We start from the raw sequence: 14666 nt of genomic DNA, 5'->3' as shown, positions 1-14666 counted from the left end.
CTGGTTGAGAAGAGTGATGGAAATGAATGTAGAAGCAAGTAGAAGACGGGGAAGACCGAGAAAGACTTGGCTAAAGATGGTGGAAGAAGAAATGCGGGCAAGGGGGTTAACAAGGAGAGATGCAGAAAATAGGGCAAAATGGGGAAGATTGTCATGGGGACCACAAGGCTAACCCCTGCTCTGGCAGGGAAAATGACCTTAAAATGCATGTTGTTGTTGTTTGGTGCACTTTTACATGGATCGAGAGGACATTCGGAGATAAATGGACAAACCAAGATTGTCTGTGAGATTTCAACCTGCACTAACAGCATCACGAGGTAAGTGCTCGGAGGATAACATGGGAGTAACAAGGTGAAGCAATAAATAGGCTCAATGGAGATCTGCTCTCCGCTATGGGCTGGCTCCCCAGCATCACACCTGTCTCCTGCATTCTGTGGAATCGAAAGCTCTCAAAATTATTGGACTCTCCTGTGATGAGGCTGGAGCACAAGGTCTATCGCTTTCACATCACAGGTAGGTTGGTGATCTCTTTGCTTTCTATGTCCTCTTCTCCTGTGTCGCTTCCTCTGCTCTCTCGGTCCTCCGCCCTCCCCAGTAAGTTCAGGACGAGTAGTAACCCCCTCCTGGTTAAACTTTCAAAATCCAGGCTGACTGCACACCTCAACCCTTTGTTCCTTGCTTCTCCCATCTATGGAGCCACTCTCCAGAGGCTATCTCACTCTTCCCTCCAGGGTTTCATGGTAGCAGTGCACCACCATCTCGTCATCCCCAATTCTGGAGGTGGAGGCGCCCGTCTAACAGGTGGGTGGGGACGAGAAAGAAAATTTTTTTTTTTACTTGGCCTTATCGAAAGAGATGATTATGTATTATGTGTGCAGCAGAATACAATACAAAACAATTGGATAGAGTATAGAGGGGGGGGAAACAATAATGTACCGCAACATCATTGGTTATCGTTCATACCCAATGAAAGTGAGGGAGTTGTTGCCCAGACAACAACCACAATCTAAGTGTAAGTAAGCGAGCGGTGTAAGCGGTGTAAGGAGCTTCTGGTGAACATGAGACCACTTCCTACGTCAACATCAGTGTACGTCACCATCCTACTTCCCACATCAGACCAACACATCCAGCCAATAATTAGTAATTTGTTCATGACTCGACTACTATTGGGGAAGGACACAGTGCGAACTATTAACGCCCATTAACAAATGCCAGCAGACGGGACACTCAGCTTAACGTCCTTCCGATGGACGGCACACAAATTATGTACCTTGAAACACCTGGATAACCGTTTTCACCCTGCGCTCGCAAAGCGAAATGCAGGGTTAAGCATTCGGGTCCGTCCGTACGTCGTACGTGTCTGCATTTTAAAAATTCATTTTCTCGGTAACTGTTGGTCCGATTGACATGAAATTTTCACCACAGGAGGGACTCCTCCTGCAGAATATTTTAGTGAATATTATGACGTCACAGGTCACGTGGTACGGGCGTCATCTTGGAAAAACCTAAACACTTTGCACCTCTATTTCTCAAAAACCGCTGCACAGAAATAATTGAGACAGGTCTCATTGCAAAGAACTCTCCCTGCAGAATAACATATGTGCATGATGACGTCATAGGTGCCACCGTTATGACGTCATAATTCGACAAGTAAAAAACTATCCCATCAGGATGAAATTTCTTGAGCATCATCTCGGCATAAATTGATGCAGAAATAAAATTATAATGACGTCGTAGGTCACGTGGTTGGGACGCCATATTGTTTTCAGTGAAAAACCACTAAAATCCAATTTTCTCCTAAATGATAACAGATCGAGGCCAAACTTTGCAGGCAGAATCGCATACACATGACGAACAAAAAAAGTCAGCGAGTATGACGTGATGCGTCACATGGTTTCAGAGTTATGACGTTGTTAAGCATAAACGTTTAAAACCAAGCTCCTCCCTCATTTTAGATCCTATCGAGGGGAAACTTCACAGATGTGTTCAGCATACCAGTCTACTAAAATTACCTTATGGAATTTTCGATAGGTCACGTGGTTTGGCAGATATAAATAATTAAAAGAAAATATTTTTTTAAATTATAACTTGAACCGCTTCATTGATCGACGTGAAACTTTATATTGTAGTTGAGGTAATGAAGTGTAACATGCGTGCAAAATTTCAACATGATTGGATGTACGGTCTGAAAGCTAGAAATTGTTATTGCGTGAAGAAAAAGAAGAGTCACCTCAAGTGGGCATGGAATAAATTTTCACACGAAATGACGAGCAGGCAAAGCACGGAGCGACCTCACGGGGTCATTTTGACCTCAAATAAAATTCTAATTTCAGATTTGTCAATCGCTCAGGTATATTAACACACGACCAAAACAGATTTGGTGAAATCCCAACGATTTTTGACAAAAATATAACATGTGTCTGCATTTCAGTAAAGTAAAGTTTGTGCCGTGTCAGCATTTTAAAAACTGAAACGTAGCTCATTGTAAATAACTCCATATGGGGAATAGGTGTTGTTAACAATGACGTCATTGGTGCCATAATTATGACGTCATAATTCGACAGGGACAACGCTTAGTTTGATCAGTTTGAAATTTATTGAGCATGCGACAATTATTTAGAGAATATAAATTTATGATGTCATCGCTCACGTGGTCTGGCCACCATATTGGATCAAAAAAAAAGAAACGTTCAAAAATAGAAGAGTTGGCACACACCAAGTTGACTGTGCAGGGTAAGTATTCTATGAATACCATCTAGTTATAGCTGGGTCGGGGTTTAAACCCAAGCAAAACATCCTGGTAGCCCACATTCATATTTCCAAACTAGGGGGTTCACACACGGGATGGGGGGCTCACATACGGGATAGGGGGTTCAAACATGGGATGGGGAGTTAAACACGGGTTCGGGAGTTCACACACGAGATATGGGGCTCACACACGGAATGGGGGGCTCACACACGGGATAGGGGGCTCACATACGGGATGGGGGGTTCAAACACAGGATAGGTGGCTCACACACGGGATGGGGGGCTCACATACGGGATAGGGGGTTCAAACAAGGGATAGGGGGCTCACACACGGGATGGGGGACTCACACACGGGATGGGGGACTCACACACGGGATGGGGGGTTCAAACACGGGGTAGGGGGCTCACACACGGGATAGGGGGCTCACACACGGGATCGGGGGTTCAAACAAGGAATAGGGGGCTCACACACGGGATGGGGGACTCACACACGGGATGGGGGGTTCAAACATGGGATAGGGGGTTCAAACACGGGATGGGGGGTTCACACACGGGATGGGGGGTTCAAACACGGGATGGGGGGTTCACACACGGGATCAGGGGTTCACACACGGGATGGGGGGTTCAAACATGGGATAGGGGGTTCAAACACGGGATGGGGGGTTCACACACGGGATGGGGGACTCACACACGGGATGGGGGGTTCAAACACGGGATGGGGGGTTCACACACGGGATGGGGGACTCACACACGGGATGGGGGGTTCAAACAAGGAATAGGGGGCTCACACACGGGATGGGGGACTCACACACGGGATGGGGGGTTCAAACACGGGATGGGGGGTTCACACACGGGATCAGGGGTTCACACACGGGATGGGGGGTTCAAACAAGGGATAGGGGGCTCACACACGGGATGGGGGACTCACACACGGGATGGGGGGTTCAAACACGGGGTAGGGGGCTCACACACGGGATAGGGGGCTCACACACGGGATCGGGGGTTCAAACAAGGGATAGGGGGCTCACACACGGGATGGGGGACTCACACACGGGATGGGGGGTTCAAACATGGGATAGGGGGTTCAAACACGGGATGGGGGGTTCACACACGGGATCAGGGGTTCACACACGGGATGCTTGTGAGCACGAACAGGTTGTGGTGGTTTTAATGTTGGTGTTGGGCTAGAAATGCCACTCCATTTTGAAGCCAGTTGGAGCCTATACTATTTTCACTTCATCATTGAAAATGTGTGCATAACATGTCATCGCCAGGACACAACCACGTGTGTGAAAAAAACAACAACAACCAGACAACACGTCACCACCTGTGCAGTGTGAGCTCCCCCTCAAAAATAAGGATTTCGTTTCCACTAAACACTCTCTTCATCGGTGGTCCGTCTATCTATGGTGTGCTGACGTTTTGCGGGAGGCTAAAGGGATGAATGAGTGAGTACAGGGAAAGAAGGCTGAGACGAGGATGTTGGAGAAAGAAGCGGGAAAAGGAAAAGAGGCAGCCGCCTGTATGCAGCATGTGCGACGTGCGAGTGAGGAGCGGGAGGTCAATGAAATGTTTCACTCCATTTTATTTGCGCACTTACTAAATAAATAGTCCTCCATTACAAAGAACCGATTAAAGCAAAAGAAGCACGCCAGGCTCTATCGTTAACGATTCCTTCAGAGAAATTCGCGCTTCGGATAAAATTACGCGAAAAAAACATGAAAGAGCTTGCTCTGGATAATTACCATTTAACGAGTTATAACAGCTGATTATAAAAGACTAATTGCAGCAATGTATACATTCCTTTGACGAGTAACGAACACACTATCAGTGCGGTTGTGAAAACTCACGATGTTACCTCAGGTGCAGCAAGTATGTGCGGTGTATAAGCAAAGCAACGTTAAAGATTAATTTTTTCTACGCTCAACGAAGTACTCATACAGATCGATGGCAGAAACGACAAGTAATCGTTTTATTAAAAAAAAAAATTATGCTCTACATGTAAAAGAAGCAGATTGATGTGTGGTGGGTGCATCGTGGAGCACGTCGTCCTTGCAGGGCACGCGCATCACAAGTTTATATGGAAATGAATGTAGATGTTAAATAAATTAAGTTATGATATGGCATCCATATAATTTAAAGTTTACACGGACCTCTGAATTTATGTCTCCCCCTGTCCACATTACTTATTATTCTTCAGCCTTATATCGTGGGGTTGGCAGTGGGAAGCTTGGACAGAGTCTTTCACGAAACGGATGGCCAGGCTTGACGTTCGACTAAGGTAAGAGCAGGAATTTGTAATTTCTTCATGGTGTCGGTGATAGTTTGCCTACTCTTCGGGAAGGACACAGTGGAATGTTTAACATCCACAACTAATGCTGGCAGACGGAATTCCAGTTTTAACGATCGTCTGAGGGAAGGCACACATACAAATGTGGTTTGTGGTTTCGCGCATGCGCGTGATCGAGTTCCAGGTACAAATATGTAAATTTACTAGTACCCGACTGCAAAGCCGCAATGAGCCGGCGAAGCCAAAGCCTCTTGCCACTATTTTACCCATTACGATGGCATCAGTGGGTTAGGTAGTTGGTAGAAGGTAGGTGTAGTAGGTACCGTACCTGGTAAGACTTGGTAAAAGAGAAGGGCAGACAGTCCTCCCCAGTACCTACATCTATCTATAATTCCAGTAATCTCTGTCTGTACGTTTGTCTGTGACCGCTGTTTCTCGACAACCACGTGTCCGATATACTTTTAACTTGCCAGGTATATTGCTGGGGACCCGAGGATGTGCCTTTTCAAGGTTTCATATTAATCGGACAATTACTTACCGAGCTATCTATCTATAATTCCAGTAATCTCTGTCTGTACGTTTGTCTGTGACCGCTGTTTCTCGACAACCACGGGTCCGATATACTTTTAACTTGCCAGGTATATTGCTGGGGACCCGAGGATGTGCCTTTTCAAGGTTTCATATTAATCGGACAATTACTTACCGAGCTATGTCCAAAAAACGATTCAACCAATCAGAGAGCAGCGAACGATCGCGTGTGCCGAACGTGGCGGGCACACTCTGCCTCGGATGGCACATTTGAGAGCGTATTCATTTATTTCACGTTTGCAAACTATGTTGGCGTTAAACTATGTTTTACAACTAATAAAAACGAATTTGCGTTTCATTCGCTTTCCTGCGCGTTTGTGCACGCGATGGCGATTTCTTTACCAAACTCCGGAAGCCGTTCGCTTTGGACCAAACCATTGCATGTAAATAGAGGGGGGGGATTGTCACCACTCGCAAGCCGTTCGCTTTGGACCAAACCATTTCATGTAAATAGAGGGGGCGGGGGGGGATATAATTTTAGATATAGATATAGTACGGGCATGCCCTAGTACAATAAATGTCACAAGAAGCTTAAGGAAGTAACTATACGATGTGCTAGCTTAAGGCCTATTTTAAGAAATTTTAACTGGGCTTAATATAAATTTTCACAGTATGTGTGTAGTCTTCTAACTTCAGTCGCTGTCAGGCGTTTACTGACAGCCTTTCTGTCTGTCAAACCCTTTCTGTTTTTAAAGGGTCTTTTTTTCTTTGATCCAATATGGCTGCCAGACCACGTGAGCGACGACATCATAAATTTACAATCTCTAATATCATTGTTGCATAGATCACGCTCAATAAATTTCAAACTGATCAGACTAAGCGTTGGCTCTGTCGAATTATGGCGTCATAATTAAGGCACCAATGACGTCATCGTTAACGACACTTATTCCCCATGCCGAGTTCTTTACAAGGAGCCACGTTTCAACGTTTCACTGGTTCTCTCCGGGCACTGCGGCTTCCTCCACCAGAAGAAGTTAGCTTGCAGTAAGATCAGTGCCGACAGATCAGACGATAGCGCCGTTTCAACGGCAATGTGTGACTGTCGTTAATCAACCCGTCTCGATGGCGCTGATTGGCTGACCTAAGCTGATCGCTGATTGGTCAGCTCACAAAATTTCGCAAATTCAGACCTAAAATGACACCATTTGCATTCTGGATGAGGTTAAAATTGATAAAATTTACTTCTTGATTAATTCGGTGAATTCCGTCTCAACTTCGGATATTTCCGGCCGTGAAAAACTATCCCCTACAGCCGCGAGATTTCTAAAAAATAATTCTTCGTCAATTTTAGAATATTTGACGCCGTTTTCACCCTCCGAAACGCGTAATAAGCTTTTTTGAAATAATTTTTGAAATGTTCGAATCTCATTGGTTCTGGTGTTTGGTGACGATTTTCGTTGAAGATAACGAGGTTGGTCTTAATGTATTTTAATTACACATTAGAGGTGCATCAGATTGTGAATCAAACAAAGACTGGTGAAACAAACTCCTATTGAACTTTTTCTCAATTGTTTTATGTAAACTTCCGCATCCGGTCGATGGCGGCCTTCATGGAGCGATTTGGTTTTAGAAATATTTTTTCAAATGCTCGAATCTCATTGGTTCCGGTGTTTGGTGACGCTTTTCGTTGAAGATAACCAGGCCTGTGCGGGCCGAGGTTGGTCTTAAAGTATTTTAATTACAAATTAGAGGTGCATAAGATTGTGAATCAAACAGAGACGGGTAAAACAAACTTCTATTGAACGTTTTTCAATTTGTTATGCATACTTCCGCATCCGCAAGATGGCGGCCTCCATTGCGCTTCGGAATTCTCAAGCCAAGGGATACAGCATAATCTGGTTTTCGACATAATACGTACTCGTTTATTTACAACTGGTGACGCTTTTCGTTGAAGATAACCAGGCCCGTGCGGGCCGAGGTTGGTCTTAAAGTATTTTAATTACAAATTAGAGGTGCATAAGATTGTGAATCAAACAACGACGGGTGAAAGAAACTCCTATTGAACGTTTTTCAATTTGTTATGCATACTTCCGCATCCGCAAGATGGCGGCCTCCATTGCGCTTCGGAATTCTCAAGCCAAGGGATACAGCATAATCTGGTTTTCGACATAATACGTACGCGTTTATTCACAACACCGGCTTTGCCGGCTACAATAAACGCGTACGTATTACAACTGAAAAATTCCCTTTCAGAAGAAGGAAGGTGCACTTATTGAACAACACTTAGTTGCACTTTTGCTTGCTTTTTGACCCCGTAAGTCCCAAAATACCTGCGCTGAGTCTATTTATAGAACTCGCTGTGTTCACACTTCACACCTTCTTTTAATTGGAGTTCGCACTTCACGTTAAATGTTTTTGCCATCAAAACATGCACCTTTCTCTAAAGCCGTGAACAGGATGAAAAGTTACATTTTATTTACGAGCAACGGTACCCGCCCTATGGGCGGGGCTTGAATCGGGAGGCCCAAATGAAAAGGCAAAATATCAGAAATTGAAGGCTTTTTTTATTTTAAACGATTCATATAAACATCCATTAAACCATATCACACGCAAATCAGCAAAATCTAAACAGTATTTGTAGAATTTCAACAAAAGACACATCACTGTTCATATCGGTAAATATTATTCCATCGTGTTTGGAAAAACTGGAAAATTGGAAAATTAGAAAAAAAATTGGAAAAACAATATAGCCTATTTTACTCCAGGGGGTCCCAGGATTACACACCCAAAATTTCGTTGTGATCCGTTGAGCCGTTTTTGTGGTACCTGGGAACAAACAGACAGACAATTGCTTTTATGTAACTTGGTTGTATAAAAAATTATCATTTGTTTTTGGAATACTAGAACGTTTAAATGTACCCTCCTCACCCATGGTCAGTACTGCACTTCACTTAACGAGATGGTACTCATAAGAATACTTACCCCACGCAGTCAACTTGATGTGAGTCAACTCTTCTGTTTTTAAAGGGTCTTTTTTTCTTTGATCCAATATGGCTGCCAGACCACGTGAGCGACGACATCATAAATTTACAATCTCTAATATCATTGTTGCATAGATCACGCTCAATAAATTTCAAACTGATCAGACTAAGCGTTGGCTCTGTCGAATTATGGCGTCATAATTAAGGCACCAATGACGTCATCGTTAACGACACTTATTCCCCATGCCGAGTTCTTTACAAGGAGCCACGTTTCAATTTTTTTTCCATGGAGTGGCTTCGGAGATGGAGGTGCAACCTTTTTCGGTTTTTCCAAGAAGGCATCTGTACCACGTGACCTACGACGTCATAATTATCATTAAAATATTCTACAGGAGTCGCCGCTCCTTTGGTGAAAATTTCGTGTCCATCAGACCAATCGTTGCAGAGAAAAAAAATATTGATCAAATGAAGCGTCATACTTATTGAATTTTGACGTCATCATTGAGATTCTGATGGCATCATTATTAAAATGTCTTATTCCCCGTTGGGAGTAATTGACAATGAGCCATGTTTTAATTTTTCCCATTTAGTGGTTTCGGCGATATCGAGGTGTGAAGTTTTTCCAAGATGGTGCCACATGACCTATGACGTCATAATTAGCACGAAAGTTCTAGAGGAGGAGGGGCTTCGATGGTGAAAATTTTGTCAATCGGACCAACGGTTGCCGAGAAAATGAATTTTAAAAATGATTGAATTTGAATTTGAAAATGATTGAATAAAATGAAAAATGAATTTAAAAATGATTGAATTTCAATTTGAAAATGATTGAATAAAATGAAAAATGAATTTAAAAATGATTGAATTTCAATTTGAAAATGATTGAATAAAATGAAAAATGAATTTGAAAATGATTGAATAAAATGAAAAATGAATTTTAAAATGATTGAATAAAATGAAAAATGAATTTAAAAATGATTGAATAAAATGAAAAATGAATTTAAAAATGATTGAATTTCAATTTGAAAATGATTGAATAAAATGAAAAATGAATTTTAAAATGATTGAATAAAATGAAAAATGAATTTAAAAATGATTGAATAAAATGAAAAATGAATTTTAAAATGATTGAATAAAATGAAAAATGAATTTAAAAATGATTGAATAAAATGAAAAATGAATTTAAAAATGATTGAATAAAATGAAAAATGAATTTAAAAATGATTGAATAAAATGACAAATGAATTTAAAAATGATTGAATTTGAATTTGAAAATGATTGAATAAAATGAAAAATGGATTTAAAAATGATTGAATTTGAATTTGAAAATGATTGAATAAAATGAAAAATGAATTTAAAAATGATTGAATTTGAATTTGAAAATGATTGAATAAAATGAAAAATGAATTTTAAAATGATTGAATAAAATGAAAAATGAATTTAAAAATGATTGAATAAAATGAAAAATGAATTTAAAAATGATTGAATTTCAATTTGAAAATGATTGAATAAAATGAAAAATGAATTTTAAAATGATTGAATAAAATGAAAAATGAATTTAAAAATGATTGAATAAAATGAAAAATGAATTTTAAAATGATTGAATAAAATGAAAAATGAATTTAAAAATGATTGAATAAAATGAAAAATGAATTTAAAAATGATTGAATAAAATGAAAAATGAATTTAAAAATGATTGAATAAAATGACAAATGAATTTAAAAATGATTGAATTTGAATTTGAAAATGATTGAATAAAATGAAAAATGGATTTAAAAATGATTGAATTTGAATTTGAAAATGATTGAATAAAATGAAAAATGAATTTAAAAATGATTGAATTTGAATTTGAAAATGATTGAATAAAATGAAAAATGAATTTTAAAATGATTGAATAAAATGAAAAATGAATTTAAAAATGATTGAATAAAATGAAAAATGAATTTTAAAATGATTGAATAAAATGAAAAATGAATTTAAAAATGATTGAATAAAATGAAAAATGAATTTCAAAATGATTGAATAAAATGACAAATGAATTTAAAAATGATTGAATTTGAATTTGAAAATGATTGAATAAAATGAAAAATGGATTTAAAAATGATTGAATTTGAATTTGAAAATGATTGAATAAAATGAAAAATGAATTTAAAAATGATTGAATAAAATGAAAAATGAATTTAAAAATGATTGAATTTGAATTTGAAAATGATTGAATAAAATGAAAAATGAATTTGAAAATGATTGAATTTGAATTTAAAAATGATTGAATAAAATGAAAAATGAATTTAAAAATGATTGAATAAAATGAAAAATGAATTTAAAAATGATTGAATAAAATGAAAAATGAATTTAAAAATGATTGAATTTGAATTTGAAAATGATTGAATAAAATGAAAAATGAATTTGAAAATGATTGAATTTGAATTAAAAAATGATTGAATAAAATGAAAAATGAATTTAAAAATGATTGAATAAAATGAAAAATGAATTAAAAAATGATTGAATTTGAATTTGAAAATGATTGAATAAAATGAAAAATGAATTTAAAAATGATTGAATAAAATGAAAAATGAATTTAAAAATGATTGAATAAAATGAAAAATGAATTAAAAAATGATTGAATTTGAATTTGAAAATGATTGAATAAAATGAAAAATGAATTTAAAAATGATTGAATAAAATGAAAAATGAATTTAAAAATGATTGAATAAAATGAAAAATGAATTTTGAAATCCCACCGATTGCCGAACCCTGCTTTGCGGTTCGTGAGCGCAGGGTAAAAATGTTGCCATTGTATGTTAGTTCGGGTGTTTCCCGCTAGGTGGCGCTGTGGGCGTGGTTTCACTTCCTCGTGTTCGAGCTGACATGGACGGTCTTTGACCACTTAAAGAATGTGAATAAACTTCGATCGCGCTCCCAGCCCTCTCAGCTTCCTCGTTGCTGTTCCTGGTTGATCCTCTGTCCTGTTGGAATGACCTCAATGGTTTGTGTTCTTCACAACATTTTGTCTGAAATTCCATCTTTATAAAATAATTAATTAGCAGAGGATGGTTTCGATCCATCGACCTCTGGGTTATGGGCCCAGCACGCTTCCGCTGCGCCACTCTGCTTACCTGTTTCACTTGTTCTCATTTCAGTAATAAAATCTCTTCTTTGTTTTCAGCATCAAGTAAACTTTTTGTCATAACTTTCGTTACTTTTACAATTTAACAGTGAGTGAACCTTGATATGGAAAGAGGTTACCTGGTTAATCTTACCTGTGCTCAGGCATATATTTAGTATTATTATTGCAAGGTTACCAACTCAGATGTATTGAAAATGGCCAGCATGCCTCCAGGGGTCTCTCTTCTCACCCCTTCCCCTCCTTTATCCCACCCTCCCCCTACAACCTCCAACCCCACCCCTCTGGACTCACACCCCTTCTCTCTCCTCAACCCTCCTGCCCTGCCTCAGGACTCCAACACTACCCCCATCTCCACCCACGCCTTACCTCCTGACTCCCACTCCACCCTTTCCCCTCCCTCCAGAATCCCACCTACACGTTCCCCTCCCCCACTCCTCCCCACTCCTCCCACCCCACCCCACTCCCGACTCCAGACTCCCACCTATTCCCCACAACAGGTGATGGCCCGTGTGTTTATAATAAGTTATGAATTGTGAGAAAATGACTGTTTGCACCCCGCCCCCCCCCCCCCCCCCTAAGTAAGATGTATCACGGTAAAAAAAAAAGTGTTCATGTACAATTTTGTCATGACTAATCGTGGGAGCTCAGAGGACCTGCATCAAACAAACAAACAATATGGTGTGCACAGCAAGATACTTGCAAAATCCCTAAAATAAGTTGTTGACCTTTTGACCAATGATGACCTCAAGCATAATTGGTGGTTGAATTCAGTTATCTTATGTACAAATCCTCTTCAAATTTCAAGTCAATCGGATGAAAATTGAGGATTTTAGAAATTTCACCTAAGTTGTTGACCTTTGACCTATATTGACCTTTGGCCTATGTTGACCTTTTGGTCTATGTTGATATCAAAAATAACCTGTGGTTGAATTGAGTGACTGGATATGCAAATCCTGTTCACATTTCAAGGCATTCGGATGAAAATTGAGGATTTTAGAAACTTCACCTAAGTTGTTGACATTTGGCTATGTTGACCTTTTGGCCTATGATGACCTGGTAAATAATTGGTGGTTGAATTCAGTGATCTGATATGCAATCTTCTTCAAATTTCAAGTCAATCGCATGAAAATTGAGGATTTTAGAAATTTGACAGAGTTGTTGACCTTTGGCTATGTTGACCTTTTGGCCTATGATGACCTGGTAAATAATTAGTGGTTGAATTCAGTGATCTGATATGCAATCTTCTTCAAATTTCAAGTCAATCGGATGAAAATTGAGGATTTTAGAAATTTGACAGAGTTGTTGACCTTTGGCCAATGTTAACCTTTTGACCTCAACATCAATAGGATTCTTCCTTATGGCTAACTCTACCATTGGGGACATTTCGTAAAGATCGGTTTAAAATTGTGACCTGTAGACGATTGACATACAAACAGACAAACAAATCAACCAATATCCTTGAAAAGTCTTCGAAAAGTAACAATGTCTCATTCGCTTTTAACTGGAGGATAACATCGATCCACGCTCCTCGTGAAATAGAATAACATCCTAAATGAAAGCAGATTGCTCAAAAGGGTGAAACAATCCAATGTCGTGAAAAAAATCACACCAGATGGCACCGAGGCACTGCACAGCACTGCGGGCCTCGCACTTTGTACTTTGATGTATTGACCAGTTATTACAAAGGCGAATAGGATGTATTTTTTGTTGTGTTTAGCAGAGTGACTGTGTGCGAAGAGTGAACTGCACACCATAACGCGGAGTCGCGCAGGTGACAGAACAACACACACACACCAACAAAACTTTCAACAAAAACTCAACAGCTTAGTCCGTGAGCCGTGATCCCTTACTGAAGCGGAGATGGATACTTCAAGTCCTGGGAGGACTGGCACTCAAGCTTTTGGGTCTCACGATCTGCCATGATCTTTCTTGGGAAAACCACATTTCCAAGCTGGTCTCCAAAGCCAGTCACCGACTGGTCATCGTTCGTCGTGTAAAGTCCTTCCTTGGCTCCACTGTGCTACCCACCTCTTACAAAGCTTTCTTCCGCAGCTTGGTTGGAATACTGCTCCACCAAGCAGTACTCCACAGCCGTGTGGGAACTGCACAAGATGGCGTGCAGTCGCGCCCAGAGCAGCCACCGACCCGCGGAGAGACGGCCAAACTCCCTCCTCCTCTGACTGTCCCATGCTCCCAAAGCTCCGATGTTTCTCTCAGGCACACCCGGCACGAGGCGCAGCCGTCACGAAGCCAGCATCAAAGAGAGGGAAAATATGCGGCTGCTTCCACCGATGCCCCAGGACAGAGAAAGTGAATGCAACTGCTCACGATGAAACGCAGCACAGAGAGAGAGAATGCAAAGGCGTCCGCCTGCGACCAAAGCCAGGACCAAGAGAGAGAGAAAATGGTGGGACTTTTTATTTTTACTCCTCGGTCTCAAACGTTCTCACAGACGTCACACTCGCTCAAATCACAGAGCGCCACCCACCCACCCCATCGTTTTTTAACCAATTGGTCTTCGGGGCGTGGCCTCACGGCCACTCTTGGTGCCCATCAGGATGATTGGGCGAGGTGGTGTAATCGCATCTGGATATCGTGGGTGCTTGTGTTATTTGCAATTACGTGCCGATCGCATGGCTGGCCGAGTGTGCTTTATAAGAATGAAGGGAAAAATCACAAGGGCAATTTACACACTGGGAATTTTATCCATATGCCCTAACTAATTAGCATAGCTCCACCCTCGCATGGAGACACATAACGCTTATCGGGACATCCGGCCCTGACTTAGATACATGAAGGTGGCTACACGGCATACGGTGCATGCTAATCTATACAATCCTATCTGGACCAAGGTAATTCATTGCTTACTGTTACGTGCTCCTCCCATACCCCCTGGTCACGGTGTACCTCCGAGCCCCGAGAGGAGTTACGGCAGAAAAATGTGTTATTCTGTATGTCAAAGATCAAGGGAGAAGCCACCCCAATTGTTGCTCAC

The 14666-nt window shown here is 40.5% G+C and overlaps 1 long non-coding RNA gene and 1 other non-coding gene across 2 annotated transcripts; one reads left to right on the top strand and one right to left on the bottom strand.

The window, feature by feature from the left end:
- The first annotated feature begins 4786 nt into the window (after positions 1-4786).
- On the top strand, positions 4787-9356 carry LOC137422479 (uncharacterized). Its single transcript, XR_010983479.2, has 3 exons — positions 4787-4840; positions 4949-5029; positions 9138-9356. It is a non-coding gene; the product is annotated as an uncharacterized LOC137422479 (long non-coding RNA).
- Positions 9357-11585: 2229 nt separating this feature from the next.
- Positions 11586-11657, bottom strand: TRNAM-CAU (transfer RNA methionine (anticodon CAU)). The gene has a single exon. It is a non-coding gene; the product is annotated as a tRNA-Met (tRNA).
- Between the last annotated feature and the right edge of the window lie 3009 nt (positions 11658-14666).

Source organism: Myxine glutinosa, chromosome 2 (assembly GCF_964187855.1).
Source record: "Myxine glutinosa chromosome 2, kmMyxGlut1.1, whole genome shotgun sequence".
Lineage (NCBI taxonomy): Eukaryota > Metazoa > Chordata > Myxini > Myxiniformes > Myxinidae > Myxine > Myxine glutinosa.
The sequence above is the reverse complement of the archived record's forward strand: the minus strand, read 5'-3'. Positions and strand labels throughout refer to the sequence as shown.